This window comes from Vulpes vulpes, chromosome 6 (assembly GCF_048418805.1).
Source record: "Vulpes vulpes isolate BD-2025 chromosome 6, VulVul3, whole genome shotgun sequence".
NCBI lineage: Eukaryota > Metazoa > Chordata > Mammalia > Carnivora > Canidae > Vulpes > Vulpes vulpes.
The window spans coordinates 129,175,604-129,188,286 of NC_132785.1; positions in this window are offsets into that span (position 1 = coordinate 129,175,604).

A 12,683-nucleotide genomic window follows, 5' to 3' on the forward strand; every position below is an offset into this window, starting at 1 on the left:
TCTTTGGGTTTAGTTTACTGTTTCTTTTTAAGCTTCTTGGGATGCTTGCTTTGGTCTTGAATTCTCAGCAGTTGTTCTTGCCTGAAAGAATTTGTGTAAAACTGAATGTGTTCTTTGACAATTTGATAGAACTCACCTATGGAATTATTTATGCTTGCTTCAATTTCTTTACTAGTTATGAAGCTATTTGTTTTCTATTTCTCATTGGGTAGTCGTGATGTTATAGTTTCCAGGGATTAATTTATTCTATATAATTTTTCAAAGTATTAACACAAATTTGTTAATTGTATTTACTTATTTTCTTAACCTCTATAATATCTGTGGTCATTTCTTATCTTGTATTTTCTAATTCTTTACTCTTCGTTTCTCTCTTTTATTCTTAATTAGCAAGTCTAGAGTTTTGCCTTTTTTAAAAATTTTGCCAGTTTTTTCAAAGAATTATTTCTTTGTTTTATTAATCTCATTTATCTTTATTCTCTATTTCATTAATTTCTGCTTTCCACTTGTCCTTTTTACTTTCCTTCAGTAGAATGTGTTCTTTTTTTATTAATATTAACACAAAATTCATTATTATTATTTTTTTAAGTAAGTTCTGCGCCCAGCATGGGGCTTGAACTCATGGACCCAGAGATCAAGGGTTGCATGCTCAACTGACTGAGCCAGCCAGGCATCCCCACCTCCTTTCATTTAAGCATATGTCTTTGATTTTCTCTCTAAATACCATTTTGTAGTATCCCACAAATTTTGATGAGTAAAATTGTTATATCATTCAATTCTACTTTTTCCTCCTTGGTTCATTTGACCCAAAAAGTACCTGTGCGTTTGCTTGCCTGCTGTAGGTCTAGATTAGAATGCTTTAACAGAATTTCTTTTGGGCCTCCCTGGCTACAGAAGCCACTTCCTGCTTATTAATCATTCAAGTACATCAATTATCCATCCAAGCTTATATGCATCATGCACTGCAAGTCATCTTTTCTCCTGCCCTCTTAGTAAAAGGAGGCTTTGAGTCCAGCAGCCCCAGGGGAGGGCATGTAGGTGGGACTCAGGCTGACTCAGAAGGCCAGCCCTGGACAGCTCATGTCTGAGGTTACACCCACCGGAACAGAATCTTGTTCTGACAACCCGACGAGTTCCATGTGGCCTCGTCATGCCCAGCTCCTAAACTGTTGTGTGAGGTCAGGGATTTATTTATCAGGAATGGTTAGACCTTTGACAATTTTGCTTTTTCAATTCTACCCCTGTCTATGACCTGGAATCAAATATACCGGTAACAAATACTTTCCAAATGCAATCAGGACAGCCACTTTCCTGGTTGATGTGTGCTGGGGATATGTGAACCATCAGCAGCATGGTCATAGAAGGGGAAGTGCAGGAAGGGCAGAAAGGGTCTTAGGCAGGTTTGAATCTCCTCTCTTGATGGCCACCCCCTGTCAGCTTCCTATAAGGAATCCATAATGAGCAACTGAAAGGTGGTCAGTCACCATTAATTATACCTGGTGCACTGACCTCAAGATAAAATTAAATCCATTACCAGCCGGTGAAGAATTACCCTTCTTTCTTTACAGCCACACTTTCTTGATTATTTTGTCACTCAAGTTGGGAACTGTGGGCAAGTTAGTTAATCCAAGTGTAGTAGGCTGCACAGTGGGCCCCGGGATATCAGGTCCTGATCCCTGGAATCTGTGGGTGTTACCTTATAGGGCAAAGATCTTGCCAATGTAGTTAAATTAAGGATCCTGGATTATCTGAGTGGGCCCTAAATGCCATCCCAGTGTCCTTATAAGAGCCAGACAGAAGGGAGAAAGACACAAAGACAGAAGACGAGTCAACAATGTGACCAGAGGTGGGAGCAATGCTCCCACAAGTCAAAAAACAAAAACAAAACAAAACAAAAAAACAGAAGGGGAAAAGGCAAAGGACAGCTTCTCCCCTAAAGCCCCTGGAGAAGTGTAGTCCTGCTGAGACCTTGATTTCAGTCTTCTGCCTCCAGTCTTTCACACTTCTGAAGCCAGAAGAGTGAGAGAATAAACTTCTGCTATTTGAAGCCACATAGCCTGTGGCCAGAGGAAAGTGAGACTCGGTGCCCAGGGGGATGTGTTGATGCTGCAAAATCCACAAACCTGGGCCCCATGGGAATCCGCAGCCCCTGCTCTGCTGTTGTGGGCTACTGGGGTTTACCTCTGTCCAGACCCAGCTCATGTCCTTTCCCTCAATCAGAGCGAGCTTTTTTTTTCCCCAGGCCTGGCTAGCTGCCTCTCTAGCACCTCTGCCCCCTAGCAGCTCCCTGGGCTTAGCTTCCCTCTAATCAGCTGAGGGGTTACTGAGTGAAAAAACTCTGAGGCTCCTTCTAGCTCCGACATACAAGTCAATCAGTCATCATTCATTTTCATTCTCTTACCACCCAACATTTGCGGGCATCAGGTCCTTAAGTCTGTACAAGTCCTCTGGTGCCTGGCCAGCTGGTGCTAGGAGTGTGATCTGGGATAGGAGACCTGCCTTGCTGGTGAGCTCAGAAACTCTCCAGACCCTGAGCAAATTCCAGGGCACAGAAGATGGAGTGGAACACCTGCAGCAGAGGCCTGGTGTCACCATTCACCAGCCAGGAGAGCTCAGCAAACCTCCTAACCTTTAGAAGTACCAGTTTTCTCATCTGTAGAATGAGAACTCATTCATTACAGGACAAGCGAGAAAGATAAAAGGGAAGCCATGCAGGCCTAAGGCTTCTAAGATGCCAAACAGTTGAGGGAGGATGAGGCTGGAAGTGCTACAAGAGTGGGTGATCTGGGAGTTTTTGGGGAGTGGGGGCAGGGTGTCACAGACTACAAGTCTGACCTCCACAGAGAATGGGAGAGAAGAGAAAGCAAAGGCTGGAAGTGAGGACATGGAGTTGAGGGTCCCCTTCAGTTTAGAATACAGAGAAAGGCAGCTGTTTGTGGCTGGTAGAAAGAATCCACACATAAAGAGAGGGTGCCAATGAAAGAGGGGTCTAAGGGTGCCAGGAAGTACATGGGCCCAGACTCCCCATAGGAGAGTCCTTGTCTCCTTTGGGATATGCAGGTAAGTAGAAGAAAAGTGTGGCCCTCCGTGGGGCATAGGGGTGTCTGTGGGCTTTGGACAGGGCGTGCTGTGTGGGCTCTGGGTGGGCTGTCGCTGCCTCTCTGACTCTCAGGGTCCTCTGCCTACCCAGCGTTTGCCCCTCCTGCCAGGAACTCCAGGCCAGAAGGGGGCACCCCTTTCTCCACTGGGGGCTCACCTGCAGCAGGTGGGTGGGGGAGGCCTGACCTTACGTTGAGTTTATTTGGCAGCTTTAAATTGTGCAGGGTTTTTAGTAACTGTGAATGTCCAGAAAGTTAGGATTCAAAGGAACACCATTGAAACAGGGGGCCAAGAAAACAGATTTATATTCACACCACCTCCTGAATTTATATTCCTTGATAAATGTAGTTACAGTAATGATAGGGTTGCAAGAGGTATTATTGTCCTTCTCCCCGGCACCCCCTGCAGTTTTTACTAGATGGAAATTATGACGCAAAACAGTCCCTAAGTTACTGCCCTTGACGTCTGAGAGACATCCCAGGTATAACCTATTCACAACTGAACCGAATTTTTTATTTCTGCTGTCGACCCCTCAGTCCCCTCCCCCAGGCCCATCTCTCCCATCTCAGTAAATAGTACTAGGAGCCAGCCTCAGTTCCTACTTTTTTCTCTTCCCAAGCATCTGGTCCATCTGCAAGTCCTGCAGTCCCCACTTCAACAAGTGCTCCCAGGTCTGACCCAGCATGAACCCCTAGCCTCAGCCCTCCTTCTGGACACGTAATAGCTTCCTCTCAGCACCTCCACACCTAGCTGGAGGGGCCTTTTATCTTATTTTTGACCAATGTTTATTTCAATTTTATTTTTTATTTTAAATTTTTTTAAAGATTTTATTTATTCATGAGAGACACACACACACAGAGAGAGAGAGAGAGAGAGAAGCAGAGACACAGGCAGAGGGAGAAGCAGGTTCCATGCAGGGAGCCGGACGTGGGACCCGATCCCAGGTCTCCAGGATCACGCCCTGGGCTGAAGGCGGCGCTAAACCGCTGAGCCACCCAGGGTTGCCCTCAATTTTATTTTATTTTATTTTTTTCAATTTTATTTTTTAATAAAAATTGAGTAGACCTGCAATTTCCCTCTTAGATATGAACCCAAAAGAATTGAAAACAGGTACTCACAAGGATACATGCAATTCCATGTCAGTACAGCAGTATTCCCTGTAGCCAAAAGGTGCAAACAGCCCAGATGTCCGTGAAATGTGCATGAGTGGGCACATCTGGTCTACCCGCACAACAGCATATCATTCAGCCGTGAGGAGGAGAGAAGTACTGGTACATATCACACTGTTTGTTCTTTTTTTTTTTTTTTTAAGATTTATTTATTTATTTATGATAGACATAGAGAGAGAGAGAGGCAGAGACACAGGAGGAGGGAGAAGCAGGCTCCATGCCAGGAGCCCGACATGGGACTCGATCCGGGGACTCCAGGATCGCGCCCTGGGCCAAAGGCAGGTGTTAAACCGCTGAGCCACCCAGGGATCCCTACATATCACACTGTTGATGAGCCTTGAAAACATCATGTTGAGTGAAAGGAGTAAGACACAAAAGGTCAAATAGTGTCTGATTCCATTTACATGAAATATCAAGAATAGGTAAATCCATAGAGACAGAACACAGATAGGTGGGTGCCACTATCTGGGGGAGAGGGGACAAGAGAAACTGCTTAAAGGCAGGAGTGGGGGGGTGTTACCTTGGGGTGATGGGAATGTTTGGGAACTAGATAGACCTGGTGGTTGTGGGGCACCTGGGTGACCCAGTGGTTGAGCATCTGCCTTTGGCTCAGGTCATGATCCCAGGGTCCTGGGATCGAGTCCCACATCAGGCTCCCTGTGGGGAGCCTACTTATCCCTCTGCCTGTATCTCTGCATCTCTCTTTGTATCTCTCAAAAATAAATAAAATCTTTTTTTTTTAAATAAATAAAATCTTAAAAAAAAAAAAGAACTCGTGGTTGCATAACATTTCAACTGTACTAAATGCCCCTGAGTTATTCACTTGAAACAGTTAATTTTATGTTGTGTGAATTTTCTTCCATGATTTATTTTTAAAAACATCTCAAGTATTTGTCAGGAATAGTGATACACAAACGCCCCTATACCTACCTCCCATTTCCATTCTTGACTCCTCAAAGGTAACCACTGAACCTCTACCCTGACTTATGTATTTGCCATCTGCTTTTCTGAATTATTTTATCCAGTACGTTTGCATCCTTAGACAATATGTGGTTGGTTTTGCATGTTTTTGTTTCTGAGCTTTGCATAAATGGAATAGTGCTTTATATAGTCTGTGAAGCTTTTATCATTCAGGAATATATGTCTGCTATTCCTTCACATTGTTGTGTCTGATTATAATGAACCTGTTCTCTGTTCTACGCTGTTTCTTTGCATAAATATGCCATAGTCTTTATTCACCCAGACAATGGATGTTTATGTTGTTTCCAGTATTTTTCTATAACAAACAGCAATGCGGTAACATTCTTACACTTACACGTCGGCTGTGCACATGGTCAGGAGCTTCTTTAGGGCGATTGCTGTGTTGTGGGACATGTACAACTTCGACTTCACTTGCTAATGCCAGATCTTTCCCAAATGCCAATTGTATTTGGGTTTGCAAAGAACCAGTTTTTAGCTTTGTTTGGCCCTCTACGTGATAGTCATGCTGTATTTCATAATTTTCTGCTCTTGCCTTTAGTATCAGCTGCACTCCCACCAGCAATGCCTAAGAGTTCCCTTTGCTCCACATCCTCAGCAATGCTTGGTGTGTCAAACTTTTTTAGTTTTGCCAATCTGGTGACTGTTATATGGTGACTCAGTGTGCTGTTGGTTTGCATTTGCAATAACAGATGAGTTTAAGCATCTGTTCTTATATTTATTGCCACTGTGAAGGGCCTGTTCTAATATCTCACCCAAATGAGTAGTAGATTATTTATCTTATTAAAATTGTAAACACTCCTTATGTAATATGGATATGAATCTTTTAACATCTCCCAGTTTGAGATTTGTACTGTCACCCTGTTTTTGTTTTTGTTTTTGTTAGAGAGAGAGAGAGAGAGAGAGTGAGCGAGTGCACGCACACTCACAGGCAAGGGGGGAGGAGCAGAGGGAAAGGGAGAGAAAACCTCTTAAGCAGGTTCTATGTCCAGTGCAGAGTCTGATGCAGCACTTTATCTAATGACCCTGAGATCATGACTGAGCCAAAATCAAGAGTCAGACACTTAACCAATTGAGCCATCCATGCACTCCTTTGGTTTTTTATTTTTTATTTTTTTATTTAAGATTTTATTTATTTATTCATAGAGACAGAGAGAGAGAGAGAGAGAGAGAGAGAGAGGCAAAGGGAGAAGCAGGCTCCATGCAGGGAGCCCGACGTGGGACTCGATCCCGGGACTCCAGGATCATACCCTGGGCCCAGGCAGGTGCTAAACCGCTGAGCCACCCAGGGATCACCTGTTCTTTTATTTTTATTTTTTTTTAAAATTTTTATTTATTTATGATAGTCACAGAGAGAGAGAGAGAGGCAGAGACGTAGGCAGAGGGAGAAGCAGGCTCCATGCACCGGGAGCCCGATGTGGGATTCGATCCCGGGTCTCCAGGATCGCGCCCTGGGCCAAAGGCAGGCGCCAAACCGCTGCGCCACCCAGAGATCCCTCTTTTATTTTTAAGTAATGTCTACACCCAATGTGGGGCTCAAACCTACAACTCGCATGCTCCTCTGATTGAGCCAGCCAGGCACCCCTGTATTGTCACCTTTTTTTTTTTAAGATTACTTATTTATTTATTCATGAGAGACACAGAGAGAGGCAGAGACATAAGCAGAGGGAGAAGCAGGCTCCCTGCATGGAACCTGATGTGGGACTCGATCCCAGGACCACGACCTGAGCTGAAAGCAGATGCCCAACCATTGAGCCACTCAGGTGCCCCAGTATTGTCACCCTCTTGATGGCATTTTTGAAAAAAAGAGATCCTTATAGGGCGAAGGAGGGCTTTTTTTAAACTGTATATCCCTTTGCACCTTGTAAATTGTGCACCATGTGCATCTATTACCAAAAAATTGAATATAATTTGAATTAAAACAAAAGAGCTGAAGGACGCCTGGGTGGCTCCGCGGTGGGGCGTCTGCCTTTGCTTGGGGTGTGATCCCGGGATCCGGATGAATCCCACATCAGGTTCCTTGCATGGACCCTGCTTCTCCCTCTGCCTGTGTCTCTGCTTCTCTTTCTGTGTCTCTCTTGAATAAATAAATAAAATCTTAAAAAAAAAAACCCACACACAAAGGATCTGAGTCTTGGGGCACCTGGGTGGCTCAGTTAAGCATCCAACTCTTAGTGTCGGCTCAGGTCGTGATTTCAGGGACAGGAGATAGAGCTGCGTTGGGCTCTGCTCTCAGTGGGGAGTCTGCTTGAGGAATCTTTCCCTCTGCCCTCCTCTCACTCTCTCCTTCAAATAAAATACATAAATCTTTTAAAAAAAGAGTTTAGTCTCTATCACACTACCTTCATTAATTTCCTCAAAAAGAGCTTAGATTGTTCCTTAAAAGGTTAGTATTTGTGTTGGGAGATGTGGTTACTCCTGTAGGTCAGTCCCAAAGAAGATGCAAGTCTTGGGAGAGGTCCCGGGTCTCTGTCACCCACTCTTCCTGGCTCTCCCCCCACTCTGTTATTGCCCACTTGTCTCTGCAGCCAGCAGAGTGTCAGAGCCACTGGCCTGGGACCTACAGCATTCCTTTCTGCCTCGGGAGCCTGAGCAAGCCTCTCGCCTTTCCATGGTCTCCATGTCCTTGAGTGCAAAAGAGGCAATGGTATGGACACTAAACCGGACCTTGCATTGCTGGACCTCTTACCAAGAGTGTTTGCATCCATCACCCCCATGAGGTGGGTGAGACTGGATGAGGAAATGTGGAGGGAGTGAGTCTCTTCAGCCACGTGTAGCCTCAGAAGCCTTGACCCTCCTCTCCAGCGTTCATCCTGGGACAACTGATAGGTGCAGCTGCCCAGGAAGGGTGAACTCTGCACAGACGTGCAGTCTGCTCCCTGGGCATTACCTCTGTGGATCCCCACAGCAACTATTAGTGACAAGTACTATTCTTCCCATTTGACTGACATGAAGTGATTTGCCCAAGGTCACCCAGCAGTCAGGATCAAAAGCCAGTTTCAAATCCAAGGTTCAAAATCCAGGGCCTGCGCTTTTCTTCCACCACTGTTGTCTTCATAGATCTTTGCATGTATTCTAAACAGTGGGCTTTCCCAGCTCAGAGCAGAGTGGCCATGGGAGAGGGGCTGCTCCAGAGAGCCACATTGTCAGGATCTAGAAGGTCACCCAACAGAATGTCATATACATGTGTTTCTAAATCTACAACCAGATCTACAATCTCTCGCACATCAGAGAATAGAACGTTTCCATAGCCTGGGGCCATTAAATGCAGATGCAAACAGCCCTTTCTATCTCCATATCCCCCAAGGCCATCTCAATATTGTGGTGCATTATGGGAACTGATAACTATTGATCAAAGATGAGTTTTTCAGAATAGTATGCTCAGGAAGCCTGGGAAGTCTGTGATCCATCTCAGAAGCAGTCCATTCACAATTATCTTGAAAGGATGCAGTACTTAGAAGAGAGAAGGAGAAGGGTGGTTATTGTCAGATCTGTGCTGACTTTCTAACTAGATACTCTGCTGAGCTAAATACAAGGAGGTAGAAGCCCCTTTACTTACCCAGAATGAAAGGGACCCATCACTGTCAGACATTTGGAGGGCAGAGCACAGCTTTGGAGTGATCCTGGCTCTCCTCTTGGTTACAACAATGTTGAGCAAGTTATAGTCCCTCTCTCTGAACCCTGGTCTCACCCCCACCCCTGGCAACATGCATGTTAACTCCCTCATAGGGTTGTTGGAGAGTTAGTAGTCTTAAGCATAGGTACTTGGTGCAGTGCCAGGTACACAACTGGAGCCAAAAAAAATGTACTATGACCTCAGGCAGTAAAAATCAAGGATGCTGGGATTGGGGGAGAGCTCATTGGAAGCCAATGTGGGAAGGCTCCATGGAAGACGTGAGATGACAGGGCTGTATAATGACAGAGAGGATTCAGGGGGACTGGGAAGATGTTCCAGGCAGGAGAGCAGCAGGAACACAGTCTGGGACATGAGAATTCCTAAACTGCCTCCTGGACCCTTCTTGAGGGCAATAATGGCCCCACTGGGGTAAAAAGGGGACCAGAGTAGTGAATTAGGAGAATAGCAGCATGCCTGCTCTGACCTCTAATATGCTGGGAGCAGCCTGGATGGCAGATCTGAAATGGACTTCATATTTCCCAGTGCCTCCAAGCGTCTGTGGTCTCCTTGGCCTACACTTGGCCCAGGCCCTCCTCTTCCCCTGCCTCTAGCGATGATGACCCCAGGTGTCCCAGATTATGACACTCCTTTTCTCTGTTGCTTTGTTTGTTCTCAGTGCTCAGCTCTCTACCCATTTCTGTCTCTCACATACACACATACATCCACAGAAGAACAGCTCCTGGCCCCAGCACTTCTTACATTCTGGCAGAGGGGTTGTGGCTGTGAGTGGTGGCTGAAGCAGGCCTTCCCGGGTCTGTCTAAACTAGATGTGGTGCAGAGAGCACAGGACTGGGGTTTAGGAGATCTGACCACTGCACATGACAGAATTGGTTTAGGAATGCACTGGACTGCAAGTAACAGACGATCCAAAGTGTCATGGCTCAAACAAATGGGTGCCTATGTTTCTTGCATAAAGGCCATTATTACCCTCTGTAAGGGTCCAGCAGGCAGCTGAGGAATCTCACATCTCAGACTGTATTCCTGCCAGTCCCCTTGAATCCTTCTTGTCATTATATAGTCTGGAGGAGAGCAGTCTCAAGGCCAGTGCAGGTACTCAAAGATTCTTTTTCTCTGGTGCCCACACTAGCTGTGGAGCAAGGACGTGGGTCTGGCGCTTGGGAGCCCTGGGCCCCTTTCTGGCTCTGCTGCTAACTAGCTGTGCAGCTGCAGACAAGTCACTTCACCTCTTGAAGGCTCCATTCCTTTTTTGCCTCCCAGCAGCAAGGGTAGGACTAGATTATCCTCAGCTTCTGACGTCTCAGGATGAGCTTCCTTCCTGACATGTGAGTCAGCTCTACCTATGTGCGCACACACACACACACACACAGCTTGGTAGTTTTGCTTGTGTCTTTTCAGCTTAAAGAGATGAAGATAGAACCTTTTTAAATATGAACATAAGGAATAAAGAACATGAAAAAGGACAGGAAGGCATTCTCGGAATGGAAGGGTGAGACCCAGATCTCATCCTTCCATTCCTTCCAGACCATTGATCCAGACATAACAATGCTTTTTTCTTTTGTCTCCTCCACTTGGTCCTTATTTGCATGTAACATGCATACCTTGCCTCCCATTTTCCCATTTCCATCATGTCATTTGACATAAGTGCAATGAAAAGTTCAAAGTGTTGCTTTAATTCCAGCCTTTATGAAAATGAGAATCATCTTTTTTTTTTAAGATTTTATTTATTCATTCATGAAAGACACAGAGAGAGGCAGAGATATAGGCAGAGGCAGAAGCAGGCTCCCTGCAGGAGCCTGATGTGGGACTAGATCGTGGAATCCCAGAATTACGCCCTGAGCCAAAGGCAGATGTTCAACCACTGAGCCACGCAGGTGTCCCAAGAATCATCTTTAAAAAAAAAATGTTGGGATCCCTGGATGGCACAGTGGTTTGGCGCCTGCCTTTGGCCCAGAGCGCGATCCTGGAGACCCGGGATCGAATGCCACGTCGGGCTCCCGGTGCATGGAGCCTGCTTCTCCCTCTGCCTATGTCTCTGCCTCTCTCTCTCTCTCTCTGTGTGACTATCATAAATAAATAAAAATTTAAAAAAAATAAATAAAATGTTATTTATTCATGAGAGACACAGAGAGAAGCAGAGGCACAGGCAGAGGGAGTAGCAGGCTCCCTGTGGAGAGTCCAATGTGAGACTTGATCCCAGGACCCCAGGATCATGACCTGAACCAGAGGCAGACGCTCAACCACTGAGCCACCTGGCATCCTGGAAACCAGAATCATCTTGAGTTAAATAGCGTCAGCTTCATTTCCTATCCTTTGGTATTCACTGAATCATTATTTAATGTGTGGCTTGGTGAGAAAAGCATTTAATTGGAAACCTCATCTCCCAGCTAGTTCTTTGGCCAATGTGGAATGTTCTGAATTGTCTAAATCCTGTCTCTCAGCTCCTACCCAAGGCTGAAACCCTTTTGTGGGTTCTTCAGGTATTTTCACAGCTGATCTAGTTGCCCTTCCTATCCTCAGGATGCAGAACTGAGTGCCATGCTGTGTCTGAGCCTGGCCAGGCTCCTGCGTACCCATCCAACCTAAGCTCTCACCTCTCATCCTCTTGGCATTTACCCAATCCTACTATGTTCCTCATCTCTTATGCCCTTGCACAGGCTGCCCTTCTGCTTGGAATGCCTTTCCACTCATCCTCCCCTGGTTAATGCTACTCACACTTTCAAACTCAGCATAAACACCTTTCCCAGGAAGCTTTCCTGAGCCAAATCGGGCCAAAAGCTCTACTGGGGCTACCACAGTCCTATGCTCACCCACATTTCAGATGAAGTGAATGAAGCACACATTTAACTAATGAGAATATAATCATATCTCCCTGGCCAAAGAGGGAGATAGAGAATAACATTTTAAGCAAGGCTGCCCTTGGCCCAAAGAACACTTGCCTGAGAGAGTGAGATGGAAGCCCCAAATGCATCTTAGTCGTCGTGTGATTTTATGGTAGAAGCATCTGTCCTCTCTGGGTATGATTCTGGTGTTTAAAGACATATATGTGTCACAGGCCAGGAAATGCCCCAGACATCGCAAGACAGTTCACATGCTGGGGGATGGAAAAAGCAAGAAAGGAAAGAAAGAAAAGGGATACCCACTACAAGAACTTTTCTGTTAGGGAAGTTTTAGGACATGGATTCAAATCCCAGCTCTGCAGCTAACCAATTGGCTACTTTGGCCAAGTCACTGTAATCTGCTGGCAGGTGTGTCTGCGCATCTTTACAGGGTTATGCTGAGGCTCAGTCCGTAGAGCATGCGACTCTTATCTCGGGAGTTCCAGCCCCACATTTTGGCATAGGGCACACTTAAAAAAAAAAAAAAAGAAAGAAAATATACAGGGTTGCCCTTAGGCTCAGATGAGGCAACAAATGTAACGTATCCACGAGGTGGACGCTCAACAACAGTCGGTGTCACTTGAGCCAGCGCCGCTCTCCATCCTGAGAACCCCGAGGCCTGGACGCCAGGCTCCGCGGCCGGGGTCTGCGCAGGACACCGGGCACAGCCCGAGCATTTCCGATGGTCCCGGCTGCAAGCGCCGCTGAGCTCGGCCCCGGCTGGGACCCAGGGGTGCTCCCCGCGCTCCGGCAGCCACAGGCGGGGGGCCCGAAGGGCTTCGCCCGCTCCCTCTCCAACCCCGTGCCCCGCCCGGACAGCAGGCCCTCTTCCTTCCGGGTGGCACCGGGCAGAGTCCGGGTCCGTCTCGCTCCTGCCCGCGAGCTCCTCGAGGGTTCCCGGAGCGGGAGGCAGCGAGGGTGACTGAA